General features: G+C 40.7%; 1 protein-coding gene across 6 annotated transcripts in view; it reads left to right on the top strand.

Annotated features, from left to right (window-relative positions):
- Window positions 1-12,679, top strand: part of USP22 (ubiquitin specific peptidase 22) — a 199,238-nt gene that overhangs the window by 51,518 nt on the left and 135,041 nt on the right. The window contains exons 2-4 of one of the 6 annotated variants that reach the window (XM_033963994.1): window positions 3,566-3,684; window positions 9,409-9,485; window positions 12,044-12,169. The exons of 3 other annotated variants lie outside the window; for them this stretch is intronic. The gene's annotated coding sequence lies outside the window, so the exon portion shown is untranslated. The remainder of the gene's footprint in view (window positions 1-3,565; window positions 3,685-9,408; window positions 9,486-12,043; window positions 12,170-12,679) is intronic. 2 more of the 6 variants (XM_033963996.1, XM_033963997.1) reach the window with 2 other exon arrangements.

Here is a 12,679-nt window from a genome sequence, read left to right as displayed (position 1 = left end):
GTGCTGGGAGATGAGAGGCTGATATGCACAGATAGGGAGAGGGATCTTGGGGTGATAGTGGCTGAAGATGTAAAGGCAAAGAAACAGTGTGACAAGGCGGTGGCTGTTGCCAGAAGGATGCTAGGCTGTATAGAGAGAGGCGTGACCAGTAGGGAAAGAAGGTGTTGATGCCCCTGTACAGGTTGATGGTGAGGCCCCATTTGGAGTATTGTGTTCAATTTTGGAGACCGTATCTGGCAAAGGACATAAGACTTGAAGTGGTCCAGAGAAGGTGACGAAAATGGTAGGAGGTTTGCGCCAGAAGACATATGAGGAGAGACAGGAAGCCCTGAATATTTATACTCGAGGAAAGGAGGGACAGGGGAGATATGATTCAGATGTTCAAATACTTGAAAGGTATTAACGTAGAATAAAATATTTTCCAGAGAAAGAAAAATGGTAAAACTAGAGGGCATAATTTGAGGTTCAGGGGTGGTAGACTCAAGAGTAATGTTAGGAAATTCTTCTTTACGGAGAGGGTGGTTGATGGTGACAGAGTTCAAACAAGCGTGGGATGAGCACAGAGGATCTCTAATCAGAAAAGAATGGGTATATATTGAAGGAACTAAGGCCACTATTGGGCAGGCTTGCACGGCCTGTGTCCTGTATATGGACATTCAATTGAGGACGGGCTGGGGAGGGCTTCGATGGCTGGGATGGTTAAGATGGGCTGGAGTGAGCTTTGATGGAGACTCCAGTAGATCGAACCTAAGCACGCTACTGGGCAGGGCTCTGGGTTTTCTGGGTTTCAAAATGAACATTTAAATTAAATGATTGATTTATGGAGCATGTATGGTTGGACAGCTTGGATAGACCATTTGGGTCTTTATCTGCAGGATGTGCTTATTTATTTATTTAAAAAATTTCTATATCGTCTTAGCTTGTAGAGGCTGGGATATTTAAGTTAATTTGTAAAGAATGTTTGCTTTTTATATATTAATTAAAAAAAACCCCAAATATACAAAATCATACTTGTTTGAGTCTAGTATGTATGCTGCTGGGGATAGAGCTTGCGAGGATGGGATGGGGATGGAGCAGGTGAGGATGGGGAGGAACTCACAAGGGCAGGGACAGATTTTTTTCCTTGCGTCATTCTCTATTCCAATTCCTGGGGAGAAGTTTTTTGGCTGCTCCCAAAGCCAGGTGAGCACCACGTTTTATTTCATCATGCTTTGTCTGGTGATGAGTCTCTCCAGAATACTCAGATCTTCATACCATCTCAGCAACTGGGTCACATCCTCCACAGTTTGTTGCTTAGGCAGATCAGTAAGCTCTTTGGGAACCCATCGTGTTCATACTTTCCTGTATCCCAAGTCAACATGTATTATGGCAAATGCAGATCTATAGCTGATATCCAAATTTGCAACCAGTTGAGACACTGTTATTTGTTGGTCTTCTCTAATCAAGGTATCCGCCTTGTCAATGTGCTCCTGTGTGGGTGAACAAAACAGCCTTCTTCGGTTACACCTGCTGTTCCCTATTTAAACCTTTTTACCCACTCATAAATCATTTGTTGATTTATGGTGCTATGTCCATTCTGAGTCAATATTTGATGGTGAATTTCCACAGGTTTCATTCACTCTGCCCAAAGAAAGCACACTACTACATTGTTCTTCAATGGTGCAATTTTGCAGTGGAGCGTCCATGTTTCTGACCTTATGGCCTAAAGGCTGAGTTCTGCATGGAGGTGCATAGATGAACTATCTAATGGGCATGTACGAGTACATATGTTGCATTTTGCTAGCTCTGTTCCAATTATCACCTAATTTAAGTTGTCTTTAATTTTTGATTTGCCCTCACATATTTGGAAAAAGGTATTTGGCGAAATGCTGGTTTACTACCTTAAAGTACAAAACTTTGATAGAGATATGTTAACTAATTGTAGATCACATACTGTATATGGTGCTCAATTCGCACCTGGCTGCTTTACCCTTCAGAAAGCAAAAAGCCATGTATTAGGTTTTCCTGAATATCTGCTGTTAGACTTTTGCATGCTATTCAAAGTGTTTACAGACTCATCAAAAGCTGTTCATAGAGACTTAAATATAGATATTGTGTGAGCAGTAAGCAAAGTCTATTATACATTCCATTATTGGGCTTTTCCATTTCTGCCTCAAATGCTTCTTTGTCTGCCTAGCTACATAGCTTTTATTCTCCGATCCTAAGTGTGTTAACTCCAGCTTGGAGTTGTAGTAAGTTGGCTGGTCTCCATTTTTATTTCCATTTTTATTATGCAAGGAAAAATAATTATCTTTTCTATCTATGAAAAATCTTAGAAGCTGCCTTATTCCATTTAATTTCTTCAAATAATTTTTAATATATTTTTAATATATCATTTATAATCCACCTCTGCTGTCATCTACTGTGTATGTTACTCCCAAAAAGGCTCAAAGTGGATTTCATTCAGGAGAATTACAAAACAGTAAGCTACAATAATTATTTAGGAGTCCTTGGTAAGACATTGGCAGTTTGCTTTTTTTTGTTTTTTTTTTTAACTGTAGTATGCAATTTAGAAGCTTTAGGTGTTTTTAATTGTATTTGCATGTCCATGCATTGGGGGTTTTCTTGTTGATTTTTATGGAGCCTGGGCAGAAACGTATTTATTTCAGAGTACTTATTAATTACAGGTTCTTGATATATCACTATAAAAATCCATAGGTGAACAAAGTGGTTTATAACACTGAAATTACAGAGCAAACAGATAAAGGGAAAAGAGGGGGGGGGAAGTATGTGTGTAGTGGTGGTGGAGGAATGAATTGACAAATAGAAAGTTCCAGTTTCTTAGCCAAAGTTGTCCTGGAAATGTCAGATGGCTCAAGGCAGATGAGCAATGGAACAAGTTCCATAAATGAGGGCCCAAGTAAGAGAAAGCCAAACTTAGTTCTGAGCAGGTTTAAATGTGGTTTTGATGGTGGGGAAAGTGAAAGAAGTGCTGCCTAGGAGGATTGTAATGGCAAACGAGAGAGTATGGAATGATCAGATGGAGTAGCAGAAAAAAGCTCGATGAGCAAGCATAGAAATCTTGTACTTTATGCAAGTGATCAGTCTTTGGTCTTCATCACTATTGCGTTTGCTATTTAATACTCTTATATATCTGGTTTGTAAGCTTTTAGCTAATTATATGCTGATCTACAATTTTATTTTCCAATATCTTGAGATGATGGGTTTGAACTGAATTATATTTTCATACTGTTCGAGCATGAATGACTGCCAATTATCTTGCTCTGAATGTGGTGAAAACACAAATTCTTTGACTGTCATATACCAGTCAGGTACCATCTTTTATTTTCAATTTTGAGGGAGTTTCTTTAACTATTTTACAGTTAGCTAAAAGTTTAGCTGTAATTATTGATTCCTCACTACCTTTCAAACCACAGATTTCTGTGGTTATTAAAACTTTTTTAAAATCAGATTAGTGATGCGACTAAAGAATTTGTTGTCATCAGAAAAGTTTTATTTGGTAAAATAAAGTTTTGTGCTACTGCATTTGGATTACTGTAATTCTCTCTCTTGTGGTCTTCCTCAGTCTTCTTTAAGAGCTTTGCAAGTAGCACAGAACTCTACCGCCAATGTGATAGGAGGTCTTAAGAAAATAGATCATATTACTCAACAACTCATTAATTTACATTGGCTTCCAGTTATTTGGTGAGTGAAGTTTAAAAATACTACTGTTAATATTTAAGATGCTCCAGTCGTGATTTTGAAGAGTTTGAAAATGTATCAGCCCCTTAGAAATCTAAGATCTCAGGAAAGATTGTTGTTAGATGTACCCTCATTCCACCAGGTCTGATTAGAGGAAGATCATTCCCTGACTTTTTTTTTTTGTTAGTCCAACATGATAGAACAAGCTTAATTTAGAGTTATGGCAGATATCCTCATTGATATCATTTAGAAAACAACTCAAAACGTATTTATCTCAAAAAGCTTATAACTAAGTTGTGATGCAATGATACTAAATATTAAATTAGGCAGATTGTCTTAAGGGTTGTTTTTCTAATATTATTGTATATGTTTAATTTGTTGGATTTTATGTATGTATTGTTACCCCTTTAGATCAGTATTTCTCAACTCGATCCTTATGGTATGTTTTTGATAAACGGTATATCAAAGATTAAATAAACTTGGAAACTTGGCATACCCCCTTGCCAGTCAGGTTTTCAGGATATCCACAATGAATATGCATAAACTTGATTTATATACACTGCCTCAATTATATGCAAAATTCTTTCATGCATATTCATTGTAGATATCCTGGAAACCTGACTGGCAAGGACCAAGTTGAGAAACACTGCTGTAGATCATTGGGATAATGTGGGATATAAAATAGATAAATATTGTTGGACATTGTGGAGGAGTTTGACTGTGGTCGATCGAATGAGTTGTAGACGCTTGAGAGAGATTTGAGGAAGACTGTTATAAAGTGCATTACAGTAATCCAATTATATATGTGAGAAGGATAAGGACCAAAGTTAGATTACCTTGAGCAAGGAGAAATTTAACTGATTGAATTTTGTAGAGAGCAAAAAAAGAAAACAACACAAACAAACCCATAAATGGACAACTGAGTCATGCTGGGGCTTCAAAGTGAGCTGAGGAAGAATCAGGGACAGTTTTCCGATTGAGATGAAGAGGGAAGGACAGGGGAAATGAATTGTCTCGCATTTTGAGGCATTCAGGTTCTCCTCCAGCCAGTTGACAACTGCCTTGAGGGCGAGTTTGAAGTGGGGTAATATATAGGATTTGGAAATAAATGAAAAATGAGATCTGAATATCATCTAGGCAACAATAATGACTGCAGCCAAGAGGTTGGATAAGCTGAGGTAATGGCACAGAGAAATACTATTACTACTTATCACTGACAGGCTTATGCAGCACTGTACACTTTAACATTTATAGACGGTCCCTACTCGGAAGAGCTTACAATCTAACTTGGACAGACAGACATAACATATAGGGTTGGGGATGCAGAACCTAAGGTGAGAGGAGTTAGGAGTCCGAAAGCACTCTCGAAGACTTTTAACTGGTGGACTTTTAACTGGTGGACTTTTAACTGGTCCTTGAACACTGCTAGAGACTGAGCCCACCGTAGGGATTCCAGCAGCTTGTTCCAAGCATATGGTGCAGCAAGGCAGAAGGGACGGAGTCTGGAGTTGGCAGTTGAAGAGAAGGGCACAGTTAGGAGGGACTTACCAGCTGAGTGGAGCTCATGGGGGGGGGGATAGCGAATACAGGAGGAGATAAGCGAAGAGAGATGGGGCAGCTGAGTGAGTGCATTTGTAGGTTAGTAAGAGGAGTTTGAATTGTATTTGGAAATGGATGGGATGCCAATGAACTGACTTTAGGAGAGGGGTAATGTGAGTATAGCGGCTCTCTCGGAATATATGTCATGTAGCTGATTTCTGGATGGATTGGAGGAGAGCTAAATGTCTGAGTGGAAGACCTGAGAATAATTAGTTGCAGTAGTCTAAGCATAAGATAAGGAGGGCATGGATAAGTATTTTGATAGTGTGCTTAGAGAGGAAGAGTCGAATTTTGGTAATATTATAGAGGAAGAAGCAGCAGGTTTTAGCAATATGTTGTATCTGGGGGTTGAAGGAGAGAGAGGAGTCAAAGATGACCCTGAGATTACGAGCAGTCAAAACAGGAAGGGTGAGTGTGTTGTCCACAGCGATGGAGAATGAGGAACGTGGAGAAGTGGGTTTAGGCAGGAAGATGAGAAGCTCTGTTTTAGCCATATTCAATTTTAAATGGTGGTGAGACATCCAGGTGGCAATGTTGAATAGTCAGGCTGAGACTCTGGTCTGGGTTTCAGTAGAGATATTTAGCGCAAAGAAGTAAATCTGGGAGTTATCAGCATAGAGGTGATGCTGGAAGCTGTAGGAGGAGATCAGTGCTCCAAGTGAGCAAGTGTAGATTGAGAAAAGGAGTGCTCCCAGGACAGAGCCTTGAGGTACACATTGATAGCGGGAAGGCTGTGGAGGAGGAACCATCGCTTCATACACTGAAGGTGCGATGGGAGAGATAGGAAGAAAACCAGGAGAGAGCGAAATGGCAAATGAGGTAACAAAATCTTATACACGAACACAGGATGTCCGGTGCAGTACTCGGAGAGACCCCCCAAGAAAGAGACTTGGGAGTACTTGTAAACAAGTCAATGAAGCCGTCTGCGCAATGTGCGGCAGCGGCAAAAAAGGCAAACAGAATGCTAAGAATGATTAAGAAGGGGATCACAAACAGATTGAAGAAGGTTATCATGCTGCTGTACCGGGCCATGGTGCGCCCCCACCTGGAATACTGTGTCCAACACTGGTCGCCGTACATGAAAAAGGACATAGTACTACTCGAAAGGGTCCAGAGAAGAGTGACAAAAATGGTTAAGGGACTGGAGGAGTTGCCGTACAGTGAGAGGCTAGAGAAACTGGGCCTAGTCTCCCTTGAAAAGAGAAGACTGAGAGAGGACATGATTGAAACATTCAAGATAATGAAGGGAATAGAATTAGTAGAGAAAGAGAGATTGTTCACCCTCTCCAAGGTGGAGAGAACGAGAGGGCACTCTAAAAGCTAAAAGGGGATAGATTCTGTACAAATGTAAGGAAGTTCTTCTTCATCCAGAGAGTGGTAGAAATCTGGAACGCTCTTCCATAGGCTATTATAAGGGAAGCACCCTCCAGGGATTCAAGACAAGGTTAGCCAAGTTCCTGCTGAACTAGAACGTACGCAGGTAAGGCTAGACTCAATTAGGGCACTGGTCTTTGCTGCGTGAGCGGACTGCTGGGCACGATGGACCACTGGTCTGACCCAGCAGCGACAATTCTTATGAAATCCCAATAAGAACAGCATATCAAGGAATAGGCAATGATCAACAGTATCAAAGACAGCAGACAGATCGAGATGAATGAGGCCTTTGGATTTGGCCAAGAACAGATTGTTGGAAACTTTAGTAAGGGCAGTTTCTCTGGAATGCAGCAGGCGAAAGCCTGAAGCAGATCCAGAATAGCATAGGATGAGAGGAAGTCCAGGCAACAGTGGTGAATAGCATGTTCAAGTAACTTTGATGATAAAGGGAAGAGAGAGATGGGGCGATAGTTGGAGGGACATGTGAGGGTTTCTTGAGGAGGCATGTTTGAAGGCATCAGGGACAGTTGCAGTGGAGAGCGATAGGTTGAGGATGTGACAGATAGAAGGGATGACAGAGGGCAAGATAGCACCAAGTAGGTGAGTGGGAATCAGAGCAGGTAGTGAATTTGGAGGATGAGAGAAGATGTGTGGTTTTCTCAGTGATCTCAGAGAAAGAGGAGAGGGTAGCAGGTATTGAGAAGTTATTAGAAGGGGCAAATGGAGAGAGGGGAGGTGGAAGCAGCCTGGTTGAGAGCTCAAGGTGAAATATTACAAAGAATGAAGGCAAGTATTGACCCCTGAGGCACACATGAGTGAGGCAGTTGTGGCAGAAGTATTGGAAGTATACTTGATGTCATAGCCTAAGCATATTCATTGTTCTGTTGCCCTTTTTCTATACAATACAATGTCTTATATATCACAGTTTTCTGCAAGGAATCTGTGCGATTTACAATAAGATTTAGATCAAGTTCTTGAGTTATATTGGTAGGAGTGTTGGTTTAGAAGGAAAGGGTGATTTGTGGTAAAGTGACTATAGCAAGAAAAAGGTATGTGTTTAGTTTCTTCCAGAATTCAAAGTAGTTCTGTAAGGGACTCAAACCATATGAGCTGTTTTGTGTCAGGATTAGAGAATGACATGGGGGCAAGGATAGATTTTGTCCCGTGTCCTTCTCTAGTCAGAATCCCTTCCATCAAAAGGACAAGTGAAGCAGCTAATGAATTCCTCTGCTAGGAGCAGTAGGGTCTAGATCAGGGGTCTCAAAGTCCCTCCTTGAGGGCTGCAATCCAGTCGGGTTTTCAGGATTTCCCTAATGAATATGCATGAGATCTATGTGCATGCACTGCTTTCAATGCATATTCATGGGGGAAATCCTGAAAACCCAACTGGATTGCGGCCCTCGAGGAGGGACTTCGAGATCCCTGGTCTAGATTCTATAAGTGGCACCTTAAGTTAGGCACCTAACTTAGTTGAAAACACCGTTTAAAAATGATTTTTAAAGCATTAAAAAAAAAAAAAAATGTAGGTGCCTAATAAACAGCACTGGAATTGCGCCTAAGGAGGCGTTTTAAGACACCCAACGCCGCTTTAGGCGTGGCTAATGCCAGAAGTGGCATTAGGCATCGTAAAGCACCTCTGTAGGTACAATTCACGTGAAAGGTAGGCCTTGAAAACCCTGGCCTACATTTCTGGCTCCTATAGTACTTTCCTGAAGATGCGATTTCTATAAACAGCACCATCGCATGATTGATACGTGTTTAGTAGCCATTTTTCAGGTGGCAATGCATATAGAATCTGAGCCTAGGGGCTCAAAATGTCTCTTTAAACACCCAGGTTTGCCTCTGTTTAGTCTCCAGTTGTGGTTTCTCTTCAGCTTTAAATAGTAAAGGCAAAGGAGGAATCCTTAGGTATGAGCAAAAACATTGTCTAGCACAGAGGTGAAGGATCTACAGCCTGCCAAGGGAAGTATACACAGAGTAGCACGGTTAACCATATTTTTGATGATTTTAAATACTGTATTTCACAGTTATTTTCAGAATAGCTCTAGCCGTTCGTTTTCATCTTTTTAGTCAAATGTTTACTAGATGTATTTCATAGAAGGGGTATAGAGCTCTCTGCATTTCTAGTTCCTACATCAGGGGTAGGGAACTCCGGTCCTCGAGAGCCGTATTCCAGTCGGGTTGTCAGGATTTCCCCAATGAATATGCATGAGATCTATTTGCATGCACTGCTTTCGATGCATATTCATTGGGGAAATCGTGAAAACCCGACTGGAATACGGCTCTCGAGGACTGGAGTTCCCTACCCCCGTCCTACATTAATAATGTGGTCTGCTATGGGTTCTGCTGATATTCGTGCAGCCCTCTGTGTATAAAAGCTGCCCTTCCCTGATCTAGCATCTTTAAATCAAAAGTCTGTTGAAATGAATAGATCTTAAACCTACCTTAAAAAGATGAAAGGGTGCAACCAATTATGTAAAACAATGGGAAGTAAACCCCACTAAAAAGGAGCTGTATAGCTGAATGCTGACCACCTTATGCGTTGCATCTTTATTTTGGAGGGTGGTGGAAGAATTCACAACCATTCTGCAAGGAGAAGGAAGAACAAATTGGTTGGTTAGTAGACAGGTTTTAAATATGATCAGTTTTATGTTTGATTCTCCATAGAGGTTAAAAAGTGCAATATCACCTTATTTTCCTAACTTTAATATATTTTTTGACTAGCTTTCAAAGGCTCATTCTTTTTTCCTTCAGGTCATATCTCAGCCCAGTCAGAGCAGAATCTCAGCATCCAGATCCAAAGATATGAATTAGTTAGCTACAGGCCTCAGGTAGGATGGTGCCAAGCGGACTCTGGTGTGGGACTATCATTTATCTAGTTACATTCAATCAGTTTGGGCAGGTGTGACTTAGCAAATGGCTATGTAATAGAGGTGATGGATAGTGGCACTATCCTACCCGTCACCTTTGTGACTCCTGCATTCATTTTGAGGCTGTACGAAGAATGGTCTTTATGAATCCCAAACAAGGGGCTATACCTACAAAGGCTTGTCAAAAATGTATTACGAAAATAAGTTGATGCTTTCTTTCTAATTGGACTTTTTTGTTTTATTTCTATTTATTATTACCTTTAAAGTAGACTAATAAAGCAACCATACTCCTTTATTCATATTTGATCCTGTATGTAATAGGTAGCTAGAGATAATCAACGAGTAATGGAGTAACAATAAAAGGATTCTGATAGCTGTAATCTTAAACTGTAACCACTTAAGTAGTGTACCTGCAATGTCACTATAGAGAACATTTTCATAGTACTTGTCAATACATAACTAATGTGTGTTTAACAATGCGAATGTTCTCCTTTAAGGAACGTGATGAAAGATCTTTTTATTACAGTAGAGAGATATCAGCTTAGCAGGGTTTAAAAAAAGGTTTAGATAATCTCCTAAAAGAGAAGTCCACGGGCCATTATTGAAATGACTTTGGGAAATCCACTGCTTATTCCTAGGATAAGCAGCATGGAATCTGTTTTACTCTTTCGGATCTTGCCAGGTACTTGGGACCTGAGATGGCCACTGTTGGAAACAGGATACTAGGCTTGATGGACCTTCGGTTCTGTCCCAGATCCAGATTTGTAAGAGTTCATCTTCAGTCTGTGCCTGAACAGCTAGTTAGCCACATCATCGGGACATTTATTGGGCAGAATCAACAAAAGGCAAAAGCTGAGTATCATGAGCTCATTTCCAAGCCTTCTACAACAGTAGCTGGGTGAGCCAAAAAAGGTTGAATAAAGCAAGGCCTACAATTAACCCTTTGGGAGTATTCCACAGATGAGGTGGAAGGCCACAGAACAGAGCCTGTTCCAAAGCAAAGAGAAGGTATGGTCACAAAAAGTTAAGCCATACAAGAGCAGTTTTCATCTACTCTTGGTTCAGTGTTTGGTAATAGCAGCAAGTGAACAGCTGGGTTGTAATTTGCCTAGAAAATAGTGATAGGCAAAAAAATAATTAATAGTAAGTCAAATGCTGCTGACATGTCTATTGTAATCAGGAGGGTGGTCTTATGGTTTATTTTGTACTTTCGGTAGTGCATTTAGCCAGTGACATCTTTCAGTCCAGTGAATGTTGTAAATCAATTTGTACATAAGAATTGTCAATCTGAGGACAAAATAATTCTCTGAAAATTTAATGGAATGGAACTGGATTTAGCATAGAGTTTGCAAATGGGCCAGACTAAACAGGGAATTTCAGAGCATTAAGCTTCTCCTAAAAATGACCCAGTATATTTCCATGGGAGAAGCAGTTCCTGCTCCTATAGTCTAGAGCAGAGGTGTCAAAGTCCCTCCTCGAGGGCCACAATCCAGTCGAGTTTTCAGGATTTCCTCAATGAATATGCATGAGATCTATAAGCATTCAATGAAAGCAGTGCATGCAAATAGAAACATAGAAGATGACGGCAGAAAAGGGCTACAGCCCATCAAGTCTGCCCACTCTGCTTACCCACCCCCTGTCTATGCCCTAATGACCCAATTTCCTTATCTTGACCCTCGTAGGGATCCCACATGGGTATCCCATTTATTCTTAAAGTCTGGCACGCTGTCTGCCTCGATCACCTGCATTGGAAGCTTGTTCCAATGATCAACCACTCTCTCTGTGAAGAAATAGATCTCATGCATATTCATTGGGAAAATCTTGAAAACCCGACTAGATTGCGGCCCTCAAGGAAGGACTGGTATGGTGAAACATAGTAATCAGGGAACTGCTTCTTTCAGTCTGCCTCTGCTCTTTTCTGCTGTCCCCAGTTACAGGCACATACATCACCGATACAGGGATTGGCTATAATTCCATGAAGACATTCATGCAAGCTTTCACTACCATGATCTTTCAACCCCTTCCCCTCATGCTCTCATTCCTTAGTGCAGGGGTGTCAAAGTCCCTCCTCGAGGGCTGCAATCCAGGGTTTTCAGGATTTTCCCAATGAATATGCATGAGATTTATTTGCATGCACTGCTTTCCTTGTATGCTGATAGATCTCTTGCATATTCATTGGGTGAAATCCTGAAAACCCGACTGGATTGCTGCCCTCGAGGAGGGTCTTTGATACCCCTGCCTTAGTGGAACGGTTTTCAACCCAGTCCTTGGGGCATTCCCCAGCCAGTCAGATTTTCAGGATATCCATGACAAATATGCATGAAATAAATTTGTATGCACTGCCCCGTCGGTATGAAAATCCATATTCCTTGTGGATATCCTGAAAACCCAACTGGCTAGATATGCCCAGAGGACTGAATTGAGGACCATTCTCTTAGTGATTCAGATGTGTATTTCATTTTCCTGTTGTAAATTCTTCTCTGAAACCTACTGACTGAACTGTACAACTTTCTTAATAGGTGGCAGCATACATGTCAGCTATAATACCTGGTGCTGTGAGATGGTGATACCCTGTGGTCAGACTTCAAAATCTATCCTTTAACATCTGTTGACAGTATCATCTAATGGTCTGATAGATTATCAAAGTAGGTTTTCATTTTATTACTCTTTCCAAACCAACATATTTGGATATTGCTCCATTCTAGGGGCCCCCTCTCCTCCCCTCCAGGACACACACATGCTTTTCCTGCACAATTTTTCTTTTAGTAGTATCAAGCCTTTCTCCTTAGGGTTTGTGTTGCAGGCTCTATGGAGCATTTAATAACCATTTTTCTAATAACCAATTTGATGCTTTCAATGCCCTTATGAAAGTATGGCTTTTAGATCTGAGCCCAGTGCTGAAGTCATCTCATTGGTGACCTGTGGAGAGGTAATCCTTTTTTTTAGCCTGATACCTTTGTCTATACAGCCAAACATATTGTTACCTCTCTCAGTTCTTTATTAAATTACCTGGCGACTTTGAGGACATTTGAGATCAGTACCCCTAGACCTTCTTCTTATTGTCCTAATTGATATTCTGTACTATGTTTAATTTCATTTATTTATTTAAAAATTTAAATACCGTCTAACTATACGGTGTACAAAGATTACAATCA

The sequence above is a fragment of the Geotrypetes seraphini genome, chromosome 11, assembly GCF_902459505.1.
Source record: "Geotrypetes seraphini chromosome 11, aGeoSer1.1, whole genome shotgun sequence".
NCBI lineage: Eukaryota > Metazoa > Chordata > Amphibia > Gymnophiona > Dermophiidae > Geotrypetes > Geotrypetes seraphini.
Note: the sequence above shows the minus strand (reverse complement) of the source record. Positions and strands in the feature narration are given on the sequence as shown.